The following is a 12,335-nucleotide window of genomic DNA, read 5'->3' on the forward strand; positions in this document are numbered from 1 at the left end:
AATCGTGAAGACGTACGACTACATCAACCGCGTTGTGCTAACGCTTCCGCTTTCGGTCTACGAGGGTACATGGACAACACTCTCCCTTCTTGTTGGTATGCATCACCATGATCTTGCGTGTGCGTAGGAATTTTTTTGAAATTACTACGTTCCCCAACAGTGGCATCCGAGCCTGGTTTTATGCGTAGATGTTATATGCACGAGTAAAACACAAGTGAGTTCTGGGCGTGATGACCCACAAGTATAGGGGATCTATCATAGTCCTTTCGATAAATAAGAGTGTCGAACCCAACGAGGAGCAGAAGGAAATGATAAGCGGTTTTCAGTAAGGTTTTCTCTGCAAGCACTGAAATAGTAGGTGATAGATAGTTTTGTGATAAGATAAATAGTAACGAGCAAAAAGTAAATAAAGTAAATAAAGTGCAGCAAGGTGTCCCAATCCTTTATGTAGCAAAGGATAAGCCTGGACAAATTCTAATAATGAAGAAGGAGCTCCCGAGGACACATTGGGAATTATCGTCAAGCTAGTTTCCGTCATGTTCATAAGATTCGCGTTCGGTACTTTGATAATTTGATATGTGGGTGGACCGACACTTGGGTACTGCCCTAACATGGAAAAGCATCCCACTTATGATTAACCCCTATTGCAAGCATCCGCAACTACAAAAAGGAGTATTAAGGTAAACCTAACCACAACATTAAACATATGGGTCCATATCAACCCCTAGCGAAGCAACACATAAACTAGGGTTTAAGCTTCTGTCACTCTAGCAACCCATCATCTACTTATTACTTCCCTATGCCTTCCTCTAGGCCCAAATAATGGTGAAGTTTCATGTAGTCGACGTTCACATAACACCACTAGAGGAAAGACAACATACATCTCATCAAAATATCGAACGAATACTAAATTCACATGATTAGTAATAGCAAGACTTCACCCATGTCCTCAAGAACAAATGTAACTACTCACAAAGCATATTCATGTTCATAATCAGAGGAGTAATAATATGCATAAAGGATCTAAACATATGATATTCCACCAAGTAAACCAAATAGCATCAACTACAAGGAGTAATCAACACTACTAGCAACCCACAGGTACCAATTTGTGGTTTTGATACAAGATTGGATACAAAAGATGAACTAGGGTTTTGAGAGGAGATGGTGCTGGTGAAGGTGTTGATGGAGATTGACCCCCTCCCGATGAGAGGATCGTTGGTGATGATGTTGGTGATGATTTCCCCCTCCCGGAGGGAAGTGTCCCCGGCAGAACAGCTCCGCCAGAGCCCTAGATTGATTCCGCCAAGGTTCCGCCTCGTGGCGGCAGAGTTTCGTCCCGTAAGCTTGCCCATGATTTTTTCCAGGACAAAACCCTTCATATAGCAGAAGATGGACGCCGGAAGCCCACCAGGGGGCCCAGGAGATAGGGGGGCGCGCCCTAGGGGGGCGCGCCCCCTGTCTCTTGGACAGGGTGTGGGCCCCCTGGCCTATTTCTTTTGCCCAAAAATCCTCATTAAATCCAAAAAGTTGTTTCGTGTAGTCTCAGGTCTTTTGGAGTTGTGCAGAATAGGTTTCCAACGTTTGCTCCTTTTTCAGCCAGAATTCCAGCTGCCGGCATTCCCCCTCTTCATGGTAAACCTTGTAAAATAAGAGAGAATAGCCATAAGTATTGAGATATAATGTGTAATAACAGCCCATAATGCAATAAATATTGATATAAAAGCATGATGCAAAATGGACATATCAACTCCCCCAAGCTTAGACCTCGCTTGTCCTCAAGCGGAAGCCGAAATCGAAAAATATGTCCACATGTTTAGAGATAGAGGTGTCGATAAAAATAAAATACGGACATGAGGGCATCATGATCATTCTAATCAGCAACATATATGGATTTTGTCATATGATTTCCTATGTTCAAGTAATAAGCAATTCACAATGTCAAGTATGGTTCAAAAACTTCATTGGGAACTAACAAACTATAATCTCAGTCATTGAAGCAATTGCAATTTACCGTAACATCAGAAAGAGTCAATAATAGAGCTTTTCAGCAAGCTCACATACTCAACTATCTCGTAGTCACCTATAATTGTTAACACTCACACAATACTTGTGGTTATAGAGTTTCAGCCGTACACTGAGAAAGATAGGGGCTTATTGTATTGCCTCCCAACATATTCACCTTTAGGTAATGTCAACAATAATAGCCTATGCCAACTTACATCCAATTGGATATATGTATCATGATCTTTCAAACACGAGGAGCTTGCCAAAGGATAAAAATAAAAAGGGAAAGGTGAGAATCACCTTGACTCAAGCATAAAGTAAAACATAAAGTAAAATATAGGCCCTTCGCAGAGGGAAGCAGAGGTTGTCATGTGCGTTTAGGGTTGATGCACAAAATCTTAATGCAAAAGAACGTCACTTTATATTGCCCCTTGTATGTGGACCTTTATTATGCAATCCGTCGCTTTTATTACTTCCACAACAAGTTTGTACAAAGCTTATTTTCCCTGCACTAATAAGTCATACATATTTGGCTAGCATGAGGGGGAAAGTCAAGCTCAACATGTTTGGAAGGTCAATGGCAATATACTTTAACTGGGATGTCGGAAAACATAAACCATTACGTTGTCTTCCTTGTCCAACGTCAACTCTTTTAGCATGTCATACTTAATGAGTGCTTCACAATCATAAAAGATGTCCAAGATAATATATTTATATGTGAACCCCTCTTTCCTTAACACTTCCTATTAATTGCAATGATGACCAAGGCTACGTTCATCAACTCTCAACAATTTTTATGCCTCATACTTTTTATGTGTGAAGTTATCACTATCCATAAGATCAATATGAACTGTTTTGTTCTTTCTACTTTCTCGAGATCATAGCAACATAGCAAAGCCCTTGACTCAACACTAATCTTTATTATAGATAGAACACGGACTAGATTACATAAAGAGATCACAGAGCAAAACTCAAAACTACTTGATATCAAAAACTTCAAACTACTAGATCAAGATACTACTAAAGGATCGAACTAAATAAAGCGGTAAAAATAGGAGCGTGATGGTGATACGATACCGGGGCACCTCCCCCAAGCTTGGCAGTTGCCAAGGGGAGTGCCCATACCCATGTGATTATTTCTTCGGGGGTGGTGAAGTAGGAGTTTTTGATGATGCAGGCTTGTCATCCGTCTTCCAAGGCATAGGCTCTCCATCATAAAAGGATGATCGAGTCTCCGGGATCCTTAAATCTGCAGCCAAACGCATCCTTTTGAATCTATATTTATACTCACAGTTCTGGTTTTGCAGGTCATAAATCTGGGCTTGGAGGTGCTCGATTTTCTCTTGAAGCTTGAAGATGGTCTCCCCAATGACTTTGGCATCCAGCTTGTGGTTGTTGGCGAACTCCGTGATCATCATCTGGTTGGCGTTGAGTCCACGCTCCACCATCCCTTGACACCTGAAAACTTCTTGCTCCATGGCTTCGAACTTTGTCTCCACGCTCCCGGTACGCCTTGGTCCCTCCACATCGCGGATGTGCAACACCCCCTCACGCATCTCAATGGTTTGAGGGTGATGCAGCACCTCCGCAAGATAGGGGTTGATAACACTCTCGAAAAAATTGTCCTTGGGAGCGCTTGGAGACGACATGATGCTCTAGATCTGAAACAAAAACAGCTCGAAATGAAAACAGAGGATATTTGCGTGATACGTTGGTCAAAACCTTCGGGAGTATACATAATGAATTTTTACCAACCAAAATATGTAACATACAAGAAAACGGAGTCCGAGAGGCACACGAGGTGCCCACGAGACAGGGGGGCGCGCCCTACAGGGGGGGGGGCTCCTCTCTCGTGGGAGCCTCGTGCCCCTTTCGGACTACTTCTTTCTTCCTAAAATCCTTAAATAATCCAAAACTGATAAAAATTGCCATTAGAGTTGTTTTGGAGTCAGTTTACTTACCGTACCACGTACCTATGCCTTTTCGGAGTCTAGAACGTTCTGGAAAGTGTCTCTGATGTATTCCTCAGGGGTTATGGTCTCAATAATATTAGTTTAAACATTGATAGGATTATCTGAAATATAATGTTTAATTCTTTGACCATTTATCACCCTCAGATTTGTGCCTTCGAAGTTGTTGATTTTTATAGCACCAGAGCGATAGACCTCCTCGATAACGTAGGGACCTTCCCATTTTGAGAGAAGTTTTCCTGCAAAAAATCTTAAACAAGAGTTGAACAATAACACATAATCTCCTACGTTATACTCACGCTTTTGTATCCTCTTATCATGCCATCGTTTGACTTTTTCTTTGAAAAGCTTGGCATTCTCATATGCTTGGGTTCTCCATTCATCAAGTGAGCTAATATCAAACAACCTCTTCTCACCGGCAAGTTTGAAGTCATAATTGAGCTCTTTAATAGCCCAATATGCTTTATGTTCAAGTTCGAGAGGTAAATGACATGCTTTTCCATAAACCATCTTATATGGAGACATACCCATAGGATTTTTATATGCAGTTCTATAGGCCCATAATGCATCATCAAGTTTTTTGGACCAATTCTTTCTAGATCTATTCACAGTCTTTTGCAAAATTAATTTGAGCTCTCTATTGCTCAACTCTACTTGACCACTAGACTGCGGGTGATAAGGAGATGCAATTCTATGATTGACATCGTACTTAGTGAGCATCTTACGGAAAGCACCATGAATAAAGTGTGAACCACCATCAGTCATAAGATATCTAGGGACTCCAAACCTCGGAAAAATAACTTCTTTAAGCATTTTAATAGAAGTGTTATGATCAGCACTACTAGTTGGAATAGCTTCTACCCACTTAGTAACGTAATCAACAACAACTAAAATATGTGTATAACCATTGGAGGCAGGAAAAGGTCCCATATAATCAAAGCCCCAAACATCAAACGGTTCAATAACAAGAGAATAATTCATAGGCATTTCTTGACGTCTACTAATGTTATCTATTCTTTGACATTCATCACAAGATAAGACAAACTTACGAGCATCTTTGAAAAGAGTAGGCCAATAAAACCAGATTGTAATACCTTGTGTGCAGTTCTATCTCCAGCGTGGTGTCCTCCATAGGATTCAGAGTGACACTTGCGTATTATTTGTTCCTGTTCATGCTCAGGCACACAACGTCTAATAATACCATCTACTCCTTCTTTATAAAGGTGTGGATCATCCCAGAAGTAATGTCTTAAATCATAAAAGAACTTTTTCTTTTGCTGGTATGTGAAACTAGGCGGTATATATTTAGCAACAATGTAATTGGCATAGTCAGCATACCAAGGAGCAGCACGAGAAGCATTGACAACCGCTAATTGTTCGTCAGTAAAACTATCATTAATAGGCAGTGGGTCATCAAGAACATTCTCTAGCCTAGGCAAGTTGTCTGCAACGGGGTTCTCAGCTCCCTCTCTATCAATAATATGCAAGTCAAATTCTTGGAGCAAGAGAACCCATCTAATTAGTCTAGGCTTAGCATCTTTCTTTTCCATAAGATATTTAATAGCAACATGATCAGTGTGAATAGTGACTTTGGAATCAACAATATAAGGTCTAAACTTATCACATGCAAACACAACTGCTAAGAACTCTTTTTCAGTAGTAGCATAATTTCTCTGGGCAGTATCAAGAGTCTTACTAGCATACTGGATAACATGCAATTTCTTATCGACTCTTTGCCCTAAAACAGCACCTACAGCATAATCACTGGCATCGCACATAATTTCAAAAGGTAAATTCCAATCAAGTGGCTGAACAATAGGTGCAGTAATCAAAGCTTTCTTAAGTGTTTCAAATGCTTCTACACAATCATTGTCAAAGACAAAAGGAATATCTTTTTACAATAAATTAGTCAGAGGCCAAGAGATTTTAGAGAAGTCCTTAATGAACCTCCTATAAAAGCCGGCATGACCAAGGAAACTTCTTATACCTTTTATGTACTTGGGACATGGCATCTTTTCAATAGCATCAACTTTGGCTTTATCAACTTCAATACCTCTCTCGGAGATCTTGTGCCCCAAGACAATGCCTTCATTAACCATAAAGTGACACTTCTCCCAATTCAGGACGAGACTAGTGTCTTCGCATCTCTGCAAAACTCGATCAAGGTTGCTCAAACAATCATCAAAAGAGGACCCATAGACAGAGAAATCATCCATGAATACCTCACAAATCTTTTCACAAAAATCAGAAAATATAGCCATCATGCATCTTTGAAAGGTAGCAGGTGCATTACATAAACCAAAAGGCATACGTCTATAAGCAAAAGTACCAAAAGGGCAAGTAAAAGTAGTTTTAGATTGATCCCCCGCTGATACAGGTATCCGAGAGAAGCGAGAATAACCATCTAGAAAGCAAAAATGTGTGTGTTTGGATAGCCTCTCTAGAATTTGATCAATAAAAGGTAAAGGGTAATGATCCTTCTTAGTAGCTTTATTTAACTTACAGAAATCAATTACCATCCTATAGCCTTTAATAATTCTTTGCGGAATCAATTCATCTTTATTATTAGGAACAACGGTAATACCTCCCTTTTTAGGGACACAATGGACAGGGCTTACCCATTCACTATCAGCAACGGGATAAATAATTCCTGCCTCAAGGAGCTTTAGTATCTCCTTTCTTACCACTTCCTTCATCTTGGGATTTAATCGTCTTTGAGGATCTCTAACTGGTTTGGCATCTTTTTCCACTGAGATTTTGTGTCAACATAATGTGGGACTAATGCCCTTAAGATCATCCAGAGTATATCCAATAGCAGCTCGGTGCTTCTTCAGAGTTTTCAATAATCTTTCTTCTTCTTTCTCTGAAAGGTTAGCACTAATAATAACAGGATATATTTCTTTTTCATCAAGATAAGCATACTTAAGATTATCAGGTAATGGTTTGAGTTCAAACACGGGATCACCCTTGGGTGGAGGGGGATCCCCAAGAATTTCAACGGGAAGGTTATGTTTCAGCATAGGCTCCTGTTTAAGGAACACTTCATCTATTTCTTCCCTTTCCTTCATAAACATATCGTTTTCATGGTCTAGCAAATATTGTTCTAACGGATCAGTTGGAGGAACAGCAATGGAAGCAAGACCAATAATTTCATCCTTACTAGGTGGTTCGCTTTTACGATGTTGTCTACTAAACTTGGCAAAATTAAACTCATGAGACGTACCATCTATGCCAACAGTGACAACCTTCCTCTTACAATCAATCTTAGCACTAGTAGTATTTAAGAAGGGTCTACCAAAAATAATGGGACAAAAATCATCTTGTGGGGAACCAAGAACAAGAAAATCAGCAGGGTATTTAATCTTCCCACACAAGACTTCAACATCTCTAACAATCCCAATAGGTTTAATGGTGTCCCTATTAGCAAGCTTAATAGTAACATCAATGTCTTCTAATTCAACAGGTGCAATATCGTGCATAATTTCTTTATAAAGATCATAAGGTATCGCATTAGCACTAGCACCCATATCACATAAACCATGATAGCAATGATCTCCTATTTTAATAGAAATAACGGGCGTGCCTACAACAGGTCTACGTGTCTTAGTATCGGGTCTAGCAATATTAGCAGTTTCACCCAAGAAAGAGATAACATGCCCATCTAAGTCCTCATCCAAGAGATCTTTAGTTTCTCCAACTTTAGTTGAACCGAGTGTGGCTACGCCCGGTCCTTGAGAAGGTTAAAATAGCACTAACTTGACGAACTATCATTGTGGTTTTGATGCGTAGGTAAGAAGGTTCTTGCTCAGCCCGTAGCAGCCACGTAAAACTTGCAACAACAAAGTAGAGGACATCTAACTTGTTTTTGCAGGGCATGTTGTGATGTGATATGGTTAAGACATGATGCTAAATTTTATTGTATGAGATGATCATGTTTTGTAACAAAGTTATCGGCATCTGGCAGAAGCCATATGGTTGTCGCTTTATTGTATGCAATGCAATCGCCCTGTAATTGCTTTACTTTATCACTAAGCGGTAGCGATAGTCGTAGAAGCAATAGGTGGCGAAACGACAACGATGCTATGATGGACATCAAGGTGTCGCGCCGGTGACGATGGTGATCATAACGGTGCTTCTGAGATGGAGATCACAAGCACAAGATGATGATGACCATATCATATCACTTATATTGATTGCATGTGATGTTTATCCTTTATGCATCTTATTTTGCTTTGATTGACGGTAGCATTATAAGATGATCTCTCACTAAATTTCAAGGTATAAGTGTTCTCCCTAAGTATGCACCATTGTGAAAGTTCTTCGTGCTGAGACACCACGTGATGATTGGGTGTGATAGGCCCTACATTCAAATACAACGGGTGCAAAATAGTTGCACACACGGAATACTCAGGTTAAACTTGACGAGCCTAGCATATGCAGATATGGCCTCGGAACACTGGAGACCGAAAGGTTGAGCGTGAATCATATAGTAGATATGATCAACATTGTGATGTTCACCATTGAAAACTACTCCATCTCACGTGATGATCGGACATGGTTTAGTTGATTTGGATCACGTGATCACTTAGATGATTATAGGGATGTCTATCTAAGTGGGAGTTCTTAAATAATATGATTAATTGAACTTTAATTCATCATGAACTTAGTCCTGATAGTATTTTGCAAATTATGTTGTAGATCAATAGCTCCTGTTGTTGCTTTCCTATGTTTTATATGTGTTCCTAGAGAAAACTAAGTTGAAAGATGATAGTAGCAATGACGCAGACTGGGTCCGTGATCTAAGGTTTATCCTCATTGCTGCACAGAAGAATTATCTCCTTGATGCACCGCTAGGTGACAGACCTATTGCAGGAGCAGATGCAGACGTTATGAACGTTTGGCTAGCTCAATATGATGACTACTTGACAGTTTAGTGCACCATGCTTAACGGCTTAGAATCGGGACTTCAAAGACGTTTTGAACGTCATGGACCATATGAGATGTTCCAGAAGTTGAAGTTAATATTTCAAGCAAATACCCGAGTTGAGAGATATGAAGTCTCCGACAAGTTCTATAGCTAAAAGGTGGAGGAGAATAATTCAAGAAGTGAGCATGTGCTCAGATTGTTTGGGTACTACAAGCACTTGAATCAAGTGGGAGTTAATCTTCGAGATGAGATAGTGATTGAATGAGTTCTCTAGTCACCATCACCAAGTTGCTAGAACTTCATGATGAACTATAGTATGCAAGGGATTACGAAAACGATTCCCGAGCTCTTCGTGATTTTGAAATCGACGAAGGTAGAAATCAAGAGAGAGCATCAAGTGTTGATGATTGACAAGACCACTAGTTTCAATAAAAGGGCAAAGGGAAAGAAAGGGAACTTCAAGTAGAACGACAAGCAAGTTATCACTCCCGCGAGGAAACCCAAAGCTAGACCTAAGCCTGAAACTGAGTGCTTCTACTGCAAAGGAAATGGTCACTGGAAGCGGAAATACCCTAAATATTTGGTGGATAAGAAGGATGGCAAAGTGAACAAGGGTATATTTGATATACATGTTATTGATGTGTACCTTACTAGTGTTTATAGTAGCCCGTGGGTATTTGATACTTGTTCGGTTGCTAAGATTAGTAACTCGAAACAGGAGTTACAGAATAAATAGAGACTAGTTGAGGGTGAAGTGATGATGAGTGTTGGAAGTAGTTCCAAGATTGATATGATCATCATCGCACACTCCCTATACTTTCAGGATTAGTGTTAAACCTAAATAAATGTTATTTGGCGTTTGCGTTGAGCATGAATATGATTTGATCATGTTTATTGCAATACGGTTATTCATTTAAAGTCAGAGAATAATTGTTGTTTTGTTTACATGAATAAAACCTTCAATGGTCATACACCCAATGAAAATAATTTGTTGGATCTCGATCATAGTGATACACATATTCATAATATTGATGCCAAAAGATGCAAAGTTAATCATGATAGTGCAACTTATTTGTGGCACTGTCGTTTTGGTCATATCGGTGTAAAGCGCATGAAGAAACTCCATAAAGATGGATTTTCGGAATCACTTGGTTATGAATCATTTGATGCTTGCGAACCGTGCCTTTTGGGCAAGATGACTAAAACTCCATTCTCCGGAACGATCGAACGAGCTACTGACTTGTTGGAAATAATACATACCGATGTATGCGGTCCAATGAGTGTTGATGCTCGTGGCGAGTATCGTTATTTTCTGACCTTCACAAATGATTTGAGCAGATTTGAGTATATCTACTTAATGAAGCACAAGGCTGAAACATTTGAAAAGTTCACAGAATTTTAGAAGTTAAGTGGAGAATCATCGTAAAAGAAAATAAAGTTTCTACAATCTTATCGTAGAGGAGAATATTTGAGTTACGAGTTTGGCCTTCATTTACAAACAATGTGGAATAGTTTCACAGCTCACGCCACATGGAACACCACAGCGTAATGGTGTGTACGAATGTCATAACTGCACTTTATTGGATATGGTGCGATCTATGATGTATCTTACCGGTTTACCACTATTGTTTTGGGGTTATGCATTAGACAGCTGCATTCACGTTAAATAGGGCACCATCTAAATCCGTTGACATGACACCGTATGAACTATGGTTTAGCGATAAACCTAAGCTATCGTTTCTTAAAGCTTGGAATTGCGATGCTTATGTGAAAAAGTTTCAAACTGATAAGCTCGAACCCAAATCGGAGAAGTGCGTCTTCATAGAATACCCAAAGGAAACTGTTGAGTACACCTTCTATCACAGATCCGAAGGCAAGATATTCGTTGCTAAAATGGATCCTTTCTAGATAAGGAGTTTATCTCGAAAGAAGTGAGTGGGAGGAAAGTAGAGCTTGATAAGGTAATTGTACCATCTCCCGAATTGGAAAGTAGTTCATCACAGAAATCAGTTCCAGTGATTCCTACACCAATTAGTGAGGAAGCTAATGATGATGATCATGAAACTTCAGATTAAGTTACTACAGAACCTCGTAGGTCTTCCAGAGTAAGATCCGCACCAGAGTGGTATGGTAATCCTATTCTGCAGGTCATGTTACTTGAACGTGGCGAACCTACGAACTATGAGGAAGCGATGATGAGCCCAGATTCCGCGAAATGGCTTGAGGCCATGAAATCTGAGATTGGATCCATGTATCAGAACAAAGTGTGGACTTTGTGGACTTGCCCAATGATCGAAAAGCCAAAGAAAATAAATGGATCTTCAAGAGCAAGACAGACACTGATAGTAGTGTTACTATCTACAAAGCTCGACTTGTCGCAAAAAGTTTTTCGACAAGTTCAAGGTGTTGAATACAATGAGATTTTCTCACTCATATCGATGCTTAAAAGTCTGTCCGAATCATGTTAGCAATTGCCGCATTTTATGAAATTTGGCAAATGGATGTCAAAACTACATTCCTTAATGGATTTCTTAAAAAAGAATTGTATATGATGCGACCATAAGGTTTTGTCAATTCGAAAGGTGCTAACAAAATGTGCAAAGCTCCAGTGATCCATCTATGGACTGGTGCAAGCATCTCGGAGTTGGAATATATGCTTTGATGAGTTGATCAAAGCATATGGTTTTATACAGGCTTACGGTGAAGCCTGTATTTACAAGAAAGTGAGTGGGAGAACTATAGCCTTTCTCATAAATATATGTGAGTGACATATTGTTGATCAGAAATGATGTAGAATTTTCTGGAAAGCATAAAGGAGTGTTTAAAAGGATTTCTTCAAAGAAAGACCTCAGTAAAGCTACTTGCATATTAAGCATCAAGATCTATTGAGATAGATCAAGACGCTTGATAAGATTTTCAATGAGTACATACCTTGACAAGATTTTGAAATAGTTCAAAATGTAACAGTCAAAGAAAGAGTTCTTGCTTGTGTTGCAAAGGTGTGAAATTGAGTAAGACACAAATCCCGACCACGACAGAAAATAGAAAGAGAATGAAAGTCATTCCCTATGCCTCAGTCATAGTTTCTATAAAGTATGTCAGCCTATGGACCAGACCTATTGTATACCCTGCTCTGAGTTTGGCAAAGGAGTACAATAGTGATCTAGGAGTAGATCACTGGACATTGGTCAAGAATATCCTTAGTGAGGACTAAGGATATGTTTCTCGATTATGGAGGTGATAAAAGAGTTCGTCGTAAAGAGTTACATCAGTGCAAGCTTTTACACCAATCTAGATGACTCTAAGTCTCAATCTGGATACATATTGAAAGTGGAAGCAATTAGCTAGAGTAGCTCCGTGCAGAGCATTGTAGACATAGAATATTTGCAAAATACATACGGCTCTGAATGTGACAGACCCATTGACTAAAC

This window comes from Triticum dicoccoides, chromosome 4B (assembly GCF_002162155.2).
Source record: "Triticum dicoccoides isolate Atlit2015 ecotype Zavitan chromosome 4B, WEW_v2.0, whole genome shotgun sequence".
Classification (NCBI taxonomy): domain Eukaryota; kingdom Viridiplantae; phylum Streptophyta; class Magnoliopsida; order Poales; family Poaceae; genus Triticum; species Triticum dicoccoides.